Genomic DNA, 8,348 nt, shown 5'->3' with positions numbered 1-8,348 from the left:
GGCACCCCACGCCCCGCCCCTTGAAGCCACTAAAAAAGAAAGCATAACATATGGCATACAGGTAATTAAGAACAGGTTAAAAACACATCATGCAAAATATTGTACAGACAATGTACAAACAAACAATAATTCTACATATTAGTTACAGGCAAGCATATGGGGTTAGAGTGCTGCATTGATTGATTGATTGATTGATTGATTGATTGATTGATTGATTGATTGATTGAAAACTTTATTAACAAATTGCAGAATGGGTACAATACAGTACAGCTCAATACACACAATTGTTAAGGGGATGCAGACCAGAGAAAGACTTTCGTCTTGTTTACATCAGGGTCCCTCATTTTCAATTCATCATAATATATGACATACACAACAACCGATGAGGTACTAAAAAAATGTAGCGCCCTCCAACCTAACAAGGCCACTGGCCATGACAACATCCCCTCCAAATTCCTCAGAGACTCAGCAGCCGCCATCACCCCAGTTGTTGTGAAGGGCCAGATTAAAGCTGAGAATCTACATTTATTGTTTTATATACATTGTATATCATTTATATATACACAGTATATCCCTTTAAACCTGCGTTCGAACCATAGTAATATTCGCTCTCCTTATTGGATAACGCCCGTAGGCGCCAGCCCGCAAGCCCCCAAAGTCAGGTTCAAAGACGAACCCAGGCATGTCGTAACATGCCCGGAGACAGCGTATTGATTCCAGACAAGAACTGAGGTTTGGGACTAGATAATCACTTAAGTATATATACGGCGCAGGTGTACACGGCCAGGGGCGGAGCTAGGGGGTGGCTACCTGGGCTCAAGCCCCGGATGTATTCTGAAAAGCCCCGAATCTATTTAAATTTTTTTTTTTTTTTTTTTTTTTTTTGAATTCATCATTGTTACATGAAAATATGTTTGCACCAGATTTAGCAGAAGCTAATTTCCATCTGTGGTCTATCCAGCTGCTAACTGTATTTGAGTGAGTTAAGTCTTGGTGTTATGGTAGACTCAGACCTAAGCTTTAAATCACAATCAACAAGTTGACAAAAACTTAATTCTTCCACCTTAGAAACATAGCTAAAGTACGGCCATTTATAAATCAAAAGGATGCTGAAAACCAGATCCATGCCTTTATCTCAAGCCAACTCGACTACTGTAATGCACTCCTTACCGGCCTCCCGAAAAAATACGATGATAACGATTTTATTGCAATGCACTATTGCATTATTTTATTCTATTTGACTAACTATTTTATTGCACTGCACTATTTTACTTTGTATCAGTGAATCATAGACGCCTGGCCATAAGAGCATTCGGAGCATCTCTGCTCTCCCACTATTGAACTTGGGGGAGCAAAGGTATGATCTTGCTCCACCACTTTTTGATTATAGGAAAAATATGATATATCCCCCCCCAATATATAAATCTAACCATAACTACGTTATGGTTAACTGAGTTTTATAGTGAAAAGAGCAGCTTTATTGGTCAAGATTGAAGGCTCTATATTGCAGGAAATTGCACGTACAGGTTCATTAAATTTAAAAAAAATCTGTCGTGGAGGGGGTTGTGCCGGACCCCCTCCAAACCACCCCTTGCCTGCCCAAAAACTAAAAAAAAAATATACATATATTTAAAAAAATATATAAAAAAAAAAAAAAAAAAGGGGGGGGGGGGGGGGGCATCTGGGCTAAGCCCCGGATCTCCTACAATCCTAAATCCGCCCCTGGGCAGTACGTGTTCGGTAACAGTGAAGTGAGCAACCGTGCGTCTAACAGAGCATTGAGAACCACGTGCGAATTGAATAGTAAAGTGTCGGAGTTTAATGCAGTAACTTCAAGTTCGACTTAGTTTAATGTGAAGTAAATAGTTGTTCATTTATTGTATATCGTGCCAACCACAGTTCGTTCGTGTGTAGCATTACCCAGCGGTTCGTTCGTGTTAGCTAGTGGACCTTAGCCAGTGCGCGTGGACTAAATGCCTTAGTACCAGCACACGAGGAGGCCTAGTCAGAGAACCTGCTGGACATGTGCACAGGAGAACCAGCGGCGGCGATTGCAGAACCATTACTGGTTGGATTATATTGATTGTGGAACGTGTTACCCGGAGAAGAGCATCGTTAATTCCCACTGTCGTTTGGGATTTAACCTCGTGAGGATTTACATTCGGGCTGGCCTCATGGACCGAGGCTGGCTAGCTATCATCGTTTGCTATCGAGCATTGGATTACAGTTATTGCTTTTGTTGCTGATCGTTGGATTTACAAGGACTGGCTTCTGTACGTGAACCCCCTTATTCTTCATTGAATCAGACTGAGTATCCGAACATTCCTCTATCCTCTAGACCTTACAACTCTGAGAGGAACCCAGTGTCTCCAGGCGGTACCAGCGTTGCCTTCTATAATTGCTATTATACGCCAGGTGGCGTCAGCCTAGTACCCATCGTAGGAATCATTCTATTCCCAGTGATTTATGCTACTGACTGACTTTATGCATATTCTTCGCCATACAAGCGCGACCCTAATTCTCATTCTGTAACCTAATGTTGCATAATAATAAAATACCCTCAAATACTATTTCTTTGTCAATGCCGTGTTATTATGAGTGTCCACCATATCTATTCGATTCGGCCAGTAATTAAAGTACATACCTAGCAGTGGTTTAATCTATCACAATCTTTAATACAGTCAGGGTTTTGTAACCCCTCAGTTACACCAGTCATCACACACATAATAAACCTCTCCATAAAACAGGGACACGTCCCCAAGGACTTCAAAATTGCGAGAGACCCCTCTGCAGTAAATTAGACCCAGGCAACTACCGCCCTGTTTCTATCCTTACCTCCATCTCGAAAGTCATGGAGAAAATAGTCTACAAACAGGTCGAAAAGTACCTGGCGGAAAAAAATCTAATCTACGAATTCCAATCTGGCTTCAGAACGTCCCACTCCACTGACACATGCCTTCTCTATTTGAACGACCACATCAAACAAGAGGTGGACGTGGGCAAATACTGCGGCATGGTCATGCTGGACCTACAAAAGGCCTTCGACACTGTCAATCACTCCATTCTGATTGACAAGCTAAAAGCAATTGGTTTTGATAGTTTATCAGTGAGCTGGATGCAATCCTACCTGGAGGGGAGAGAACAGATGGTAGAGGTAAACGGTACTCTATCCCCCCCCTCACAGTGAGCTGTGGTGTTCCACAAGGAAGCATACTAGGATACTGTTCCTAATTTATGCAAATGACATGTCGTCAGCCTGTGACTGCAACTTGTTCCTGTTTGCGGACGACTCAGCCCTGCTGGTCTCTGACAAGAATAAGTTGCAGGTTGAAAAAACCCTCAGCTCGGAACACGGCAGAATCTGCACCTGGCTCGCTGATAACAAACTATCCTTTGATAGCTATACGGTTAAAAAGGCACACTAGTCAGGGTCAAGGAGCTGGGTAAAACAGAGTCCATTCTCTTTGGATCAAATAACAAACTCAGCAAGACCTTTTCATTGTGTAAAGTGACCGTTGAGTGTGAGCGTGTGCAGCATGTGTGTGTGTGTGTGTTCATGCTAAAGTGACTGTTAGTCTGTGAGTGTATGTGTGTTGTGTGTGTGCTCATGTGTGCTTGTGTGTGGAGAGTTCAGTGTTCAAGACTCTGATGGCCTGGGGGAAGAAGCTGAGCCGAAGTCTCTCTATCCCAGTTGCTGGTGTGCTGGTGTGTCTTTCATTATTCTGCAGGCTCTGGATTTGCACCTCTTGTTATATAAGACCTGCAGGTGTGGTAGTGCAATACCTGTAGTACGCTCAGCTGAGCGCACCACTCTCTGTAGGGCCTTCTTGTCAAGATTCAAGATTCAAGATTCAAGAGTTTTAATTGTCACGGCATACAGGTATACAATGAAATGCGGCTGGTCTTGCCCGCGACGATGTGCAATACAGTGGTACAACATGTAATAGAATCCAATAAAATACAGTGGTACAACATATTAATAGAATCCAATAAAACAGTGCAATAAACAGGTACATGGTGTGCCATCTCGGTATCTGTACATTAGTATTTACAGAGCATATAGGACATGCTAGTTAGCTTTAGTAGTGCAATACACTGTTCCTGATGATATACTATTTTAAGTGGCCTTTCCTCTGGCCATAAGTGTGCGTGTGTGCGGCATGAGTGTTAAAGTGGCTGCTAGTGTGTGAGCGTGCTCAGCGTGCGTGTCGTGTATGTACTTGTGTGTGGATAGTTCAGTTTCTGTGTCTCTCAATGTTCATTGTTCAAGGCTCTGATGGCCTGGGGGAAGAAGCTTAGCCTAAGCCTCTCCGTCTTAGTCTCTAGAATTCGCAGGCGTCTGCCTGACCTCAGCAGCTGGAACAGGCTGTTATTGGGGTGGTGGGGGTCTTTCATTATCCTGCAGGCTCTGGATTTGCACCTCTTGTTGTATAGAGCCTGCAGGGGAGGTAGCGCAATACCCGTGGTACGCTCGGCTGAGCGCACCACACTCTGTAGGGCCTTCTTGTCCTGTGCCGTGCTGTTCCCATACCAGGCAGTGATGTTTCCGGTCAAGATGCTCTCTACAGCTCCTGAGTAGAAGGACTGAAGTATCTTCCCCGATACTCTGAACTTCCTTAACTGTCTCAGGTGGTAGAGGCGCTGCTTCGCTTTCTTTACTACTGTGCCTATGTGTGTTGACCATGTCAGGTCCTCTGTGCCTTGCTGTTTCCATACCAGGCAGTGATGTTTCCAGTCAAGATGCTCTCTACATCTCCGGAGTAGAAGGACTGGAGTATCTTCCCCGATACTCTGAACTTCCTTCTCAGGTGGTAGAGGCGCTGCTTCGCCTTCTTTACGACTGAGTCTATGTGTGTTGTCCATGTCAGGTCTTCTGAGATGTGGACCTCCAGGTCCTTAAAGCTGCTCACCCTGTCCACGGTAGCCCTGTTTATCCACAGTGGTGTGTGTGTCCCCTGCTGTGTTCTCCTAAAATCCACGACCAGCTCCTTGGTTTTACCAATGTTCAGGAGCAGGCTGTTGTCCTGACACCAGTGCATCAACCTCCTCCCGGTAGGCCTTCTCGTTGTTGTCAGAGATCAGCCCCACCACCACTGTGTCGTCCGCAAACTTCACTATGGAGTTGGAGCTGAACTTGGCCACACAGTCATGTGTGTAGAGTGAATACAGCAGGGGGCTCAGAACACAGCCCTGGGGGGACCCGATACTCAGGGTGATGGTGTTGGAGGTCTGACCCCCCACCCTGACCGCCTGAGGCCTTTCACTCAGAAAGTCCAGTATCCAGGCGCTCAGAGCGGAGCTCAGACCCAGCTCAATCAGCTTGTCCACCGGTCTGGTGGGGAGTCGGGACTATGGTGTTGCTGAGCTATAGTCAATGAACAACAAGTCTCACATAGCCCCCCTTCTGTCGGTCCAGGTGAGAGAGGGTGCTGTGCAGTACTTGGGAGACCGCATCGTCAGTGGACCTGTTTGACCTGTATGCAAATTGCAAAGGGTCCATATCACTGGGGAGGGAGGCACAAATGTAATCCTTGACCAGCCTCTCAAAACATTTCATGACCACAGAGGTGAGTGCCACCGGTCTGTAGTCATTAAGGCCTGCTGGAGAGGATTTTTTTGGTACCGGGATTATGGTGGACACTTTGAAGCAGGCGGGTACCACGGACTCAGCCAGGGATAGATTGAATATGGTGGTGAACACTGGGGCTAGCTGGTTAGCACAGGACTTAATTAATCAAAGTTTCCAACGCCAGGGTCTATATGACAGGCGTTGTAGTCTTAAACAGTATATTTGTAGATCTGTTATGTCATAAATGTCTGGATGTAACAGTACCGTCTATCTATATGTCATGTGTGTCATATATGTTATTTTTTTTTTTTTTCAAAACTTTGTTTAACATATATGTTATGATGAATTGAAAATGGGGGACCTGATGTAAACAAGACGAAAGTCTTTCTCTGGTCTGCATCCCCTTAACAATTGTGTGTATTGAGCTGTACTATATTGTACCCATTCTGCAATCTGTTCATTTTCAATCAATCAATCAATCAATCAATCAATCAATCAATCAATCAATCAATCAATCAATCAATCAAACGCCAAAGGAAAATGCTGTAGTAGATGAAATCCCTTGAATGAATGAATGAAAACTTTATTTGAATGAATGAATGAATGAATGAATGAAAACTTTATTTAACAGATTGCAGAATGGGTACAATACAGTACGGCTCAATACATACAATTGTTAAGGGGATGCAGACCTGAGAAAGACGTTTGTCTTGTTTCCATCAGGGTCCCCCATTTTCAATTCATATAGACATATATGACATACATGACATACAGATAGTCAGTACTGCTACATCTATACATTTATGACATACCAGATTTGCAAATACAGTACTGTTTGTGATACAGAAGGAGTCAAGAAAAGGGAGTATATACATTTGACGTAGAAACTGTACATTGGAGGTTGGGTGGGGGGGGTTGGGTACATTGGGATATTGACAACCATACTGGGTAATTTACATTGGAGGTGGTTGGGGGGGGGGGGGGGGGCGGGGGGCACACTGTATAAACAAGTAACACTGTACATTGAGGGGGGGGGGGGAGGAGACACTGTACAAACAAACACAATTGTACATTGAACTATTGACAAAACCATACTAGGTAAATGACTGTACATTGGAGTGGGTTGGAATGATTGGGTTAGGATATTTACAGGGGCCAGTGTTGAATTGCAGTCTCCCGTAGGTGTCCCTTGAGAGAGGTTTTGAAAGTGGGTAGTGATCCACATTCCTTTACAGCTTTGGGGTTATAATGCTCTTAAAAGATGCAACAAAACAAGGACCTGTGTTAATCCAGTTGATACTCCTGTGGGCCAGGTGTGCTTTTTGTCTACCAGAAATAACAACAAACAGCGGTAAAAACATTTAAAGAGATTTCTATTTAAATATCTGCTGCTGTTTATTTCCAAAGGGGCGCGGCGTGGGGGTGCTGCGTGACGTAGCTGATTGGTCCCGCCCTCCCTGACGTCACCAGGAAATACGGAAATGCCATGCAGTATCTCGTCCTAGCCACCAGGGGCATCACACTCAATGGCTTCACCTCGTTGTCTGCGGCTATAACGAGCTGACTTGTTTCTGTCGGCAGTCGGTGCAGACAGCGTGGTGGTGTAATGGCGTCGGTGAGAGGAGGAAGGCACGGAGGAGGGTTGGACCCGGTCGCTCGGAGAGAGGAAGCGGAGTCGAAGCAGGGCGGGGGAGGGTCTGAGGATTGGGAGGAAGTGTGTCGGCGGATGGACGAGAGCATAGACGAGAGGATACTGGCGCGGAGTTTGGAAGTTGATGACAGAAAGTTGTGCGGAGAAGTGGAGGCGGCACCGGAGTGGAGGGTGGGATCCCGTTGTATAGCTGACATTTCGGGGGAAGGCGCGAGGTACCCGGGGGTTGTTTCCTGGATCGACGGTGAAAAGTGCCGGGTCGTGTTAGACGGCTTTATCGGTTACGAGGAGGTGGATGTGGCCGCCTTGCTGATCCATGATGAACTGCTTTCGCCGCTGGGAGCTGGGGCGGGTAGTGAGAGCGAGGGAGGTGTCGGTAGGGACGGGGATGGTAGTGACAGGGGAAGGGAGTCAGATGGTGAAAGTATGGAGGGGGGTGAGAGCGGGGGAGAAGGGTGGAGTAAGGTGGAGAAGAGGAGCAGGGACAGTGGGAAGGGGATAAAGAGGAAGAAGGGTAGGGGAGATAGCTCGAGTGGGTCAGAAGGCGAGGGTGTAGGTAATGGTGTTGCAGAAGTGATTCATATAGTGGTTAGGTTTGAGGGGAAGGGGGGAGTGCGGAAATTAGGATTTTTCGAGTTGCCCAAACTCATAGGTAAGCAATTAGGGGAGGTAAGGTATGCGAGAGTTTTGGAGGATGGGAATCTGGCCGTAGGGTGTGTTAGTGTGGATCAGGTGGAGAGGGCTGGGAAGATGAGGAGCATTGGAGGGGTGGGTATAATTAAGGTTGTGAGAGTAGGGGAGAAGAGGGAGGGGGGATGTAAGGGGGTGATAGCTGGGGTTTCGGTGGAGGTTAGCGTAGAGCAGCTGGTGGAAGAGTTGGGGAGAGATGTGCGTAATGGGAAAGTTAATGGTGCAGAAAGGATGAAGAGGGGGGCAGATAGGGTAGTGACGGAGACGGTTGTGATTAAGTTTGAAGGTGAGGTTGTTCCAAGTAAGGTGTATGTAGGGAGTGGGGTGTATAGGGTTAGGGAATTTGTTCAGAGTCCTCTGAGATGTTACAGGTGCCAGGAATTTGGTCATATAGCAGTTTCATGTAGGAAGGGACAGAGGTGTGCTAGGTGTGGCGGG

This window comes from Notolepis coatsorum (assembly GCF_963971535.1).
Source record: "Notolepis coatsorum genome assembly, chromosome: 9".
Lineage (NCBI taxonomy): Eukaryota > Metazoa > Chordata > Actinopteri > Aulopiformes > Paralepididae > Notolepis > Notolepis coatsorum.
This window is presented reverse-complemented; position numbering follows the sequence as displayed.